Raw genomic sequence first — 2,851 nt, 5'->3', positions numbered from 1 at the left:
GGGGCGAGACAGGTGGGCGGGGCCGAGGCCCCCCCCCGAGACAGGTGGGCGGGGCCGAGGGGCAGGTGGGCGGGGCCGAGGGGCGGGTGGGACCGTGTCAGGCTCCCTCCAGGTGGGAGCGGCCAGCTGGTGCCCCTCGGGCCCCTGCCCTGTGCGGTTTCAGTCTGCGCGCAGTGGCCGCTGTAAACCCGGCCTGGAGAGCTGCCCAGAGCTGCTTGGGGGCCCAGGTGTGTCCGTCCAGGGCTGGGGCCTGGCCGGCTGCCCCTCTGGGCTGCAGCCTGTGGGTCGGAGGGGGTGAGGACGACTTTGGCAGAGAGACAGGCAGGGAGGAGGGGACACCTGTCTTAGAGAGACCGTCCCCGGGAGTGCCCCCCTTCAGGGACGAGAGGGGCAGAGGCAGGGCTGTCTGCAGCGTGATCTCTGACTCTGTGATCCTGGTGTCCCCCACCTCGTGCACCTGAGCCCGGCCTCCCCACCGCCGGGTAAGGGGTTAACGGGAGTGGGGGCACCTCTGGGCGTCTGCAGGGCTGCCCCCTGTGACCCAGCGGTTCTGTCCGTCACCAGGTCTCTCCGGCCTCCTGGCCACTGTGGGGTCCGGCAGGCCCTGTCCCCCTCCCCAGTGTCCACACAAATCGAGGGCGAGCCTCTCGTTGGGACTGGGCCAGCCAGACGTTTGCTCTCAGCAGGATGGGGACCTGTTTTTCTTGGCCCTGGCCCTGGCCCTGTGTGGCCCACACCCCCCTCAGGCTGAGGCCTGCCCTGGGGACTGCCCTCCATGCTGCCTGGGTGTGCGAGACCCGTGTCCAGGCCCAGCCCCTCCCCCAGGACGGGTACAGTGGCTCTGGCGGTGGCTCAGTCGTGACCCATGACTGTGTCCGAGCTCAGGTCAAGGCTGTCCAGGTCCAATGTGTCCACTGGGAAGCATGCGCCCCCACCCAGGCACCCACCTGAGCTCAGCCTGGGGGGGGGGGGGAGATGCACCTCGCTGGGGGCACCAGGAGCTGCAGGCTGGCCTGTAGAGCTGGCGCCCGGTCCCGTCCAGCAATGAGCCCCTCGGGAAGGGCAGCACCGGCCGAGGCGGCTGGGGGGTGGGTTCTGCTGTTTTGGGGCATTTCCACGGCTGGGTCCCTCGCAGAGGACCTCACGAGGACACAACCTTGCAGAGCTCGGAGTCTCTCTGGAATTGTCCCCAGGGAAGCTATCTGAAGATCTCCGATGCCCCCTGCAGCCCCGCCCCTCCCGGCTCCTCCTCGGCTGAGGGCAGGCAGGCTGGGGCAGCACGGGTGCTCCTGTCCCCTCCCCTGGTTCAGGCAGAGGCTGGCACGGTGACATCGGCACCCTCCCCCGTCCTGTGTGTACCTGGGCTCCTCTAAGTCCTTCTGCGCGTGGCCGTGACGCAGGTACAGTCTGCAAGCGCCCTGGGTTACACAGGAGGAAGCCGAGGCCGAGAGTCACACGGCCGGAGAACCGGGGTCGGAGCTGGGGCCCTCCCACGGTTGTCGGAAACCCCCTCTGCCTGCACCTGAGCCCCAGGGTTGGTCCCCAGCACCACCTGGCTTGGCTCCAGGGCTGTTTCTGAGAAGCACCTGGGAAGAACAGGGAAGGCTGCCTGGAGGAGGAGAGAATTGGGCTGGGGCGAAGGGAGGGTGAGGAGGGTGCCCAGGGGCAACACCGTGTGAGCTGGCTACCTGGGGACGGCAGGGGTAGAAACCCAGGCTGGGCTGTTTGGGGGGGGGGGCTTACAAACCAGGGCCCAGGCTCTTCGGGCCTGAGGTGGGCCGCTGACCTCTGGCCAAGACAGGGAGGATGGTTTGGGGGGCCTTCTGCTGCCCCCCGGACCGGGCCCTTTACTCACCAGCCTGCCCACGCCAGCTCTTCGGCTCCTCGAGACGGGCACTGCATTCCCTATTCTGCAGCTGGGGAAACCGAGGCACGGGAGGCACAGCTGGGGAGGGAGGCGGTGTAGGATCGGAGCCTGGGGACACGTTGTGGTCCTCACGTGCTCTTGAGGCCCGGCTCACCTCCCATTCAGAGCTGGATCTGAGATGCCGAGGACCAGCCGAGGGGTGTGGAAAGGAGGAAAAAGAGAGCTGGCTTCTCATCAGAGAGGGGCCACCCTGGCAGTGGGTGCCCCCAAACCCCCTCCTTCCCCCACCAGCAGCTGGAGACCCCCAGCGCGCCCCCAGACTCACAGGCTCTTTCTTCACCCCCACCCCCACTTCCCCTCTTCAATCTCTGCTCCTGAGCGGAGCACCGCCTGCAACCGCTCCGGGGAAGGGAGGGAGGCGGTGGCACGCGGAGGCCAAGCGGACCCTGGCCAGCTGCCTGTTCCCGGCGTGTGTGCTCAGCCCCATCTGGCCTGGCCAGGCCTCCCGGGCTGAGCGCACAGACCTACAGTCTCCAGCTGCCCGCCTACCCCGCCCCTGCCCTGCAGCCTGTGGCCTCAGATGCCCTCGGCTCCCAGGGCTCCCAGACACTCTGGATCCTCACAGAAGAATTCTTGACCCGCCCTCCGCTCCCTGATCACCCCCACCAGGGTGTGTCCTAGCCCTCCTCCTTCGCTGCCCCACCCCTGCGAGGGTCTTCCCTGAAGCCCCAGACTCGTGCTCTGATCCCAGGGGCCCAGGCTGTGCACCCCTCTCCCACGTGGAGCCCGAGAGGGGCAGGCAGAGCCTGTCCTTGGGGGTCAGGGTCACAGCACAAGCCATGCTCTGGGAGGAGCAATCGGCTGACGGATGACCTGGGCAGTGGAGCCGCCTGACTTCGGTGCAGGGTTAGGGAGGGAAGGAGGAGGGGGGAGGGGAGGAGGGAGGAGGAGGGGAGGAGGACAGGAGGAGGGGGGGAGGAGGAC

Source organism: Hyaena hyaena, unplaced genomic scaffold (genome assembly GCF_003009895.1).
Source record: "Hyaena hyaena isolate Hyena2069 unplaced genomic scaffold, ASM300989v1 scaffold_546, whole genome shotgun sequence".
Lineage (NCBI taxonomy): Eukaryota > Metazoa > Chordata > Mammalia > Carnivora > Hyaenidae > Hyaena > Hyaena hyaena.
This window is presented reverse-complemented; position numbering follows the sequence as displayed.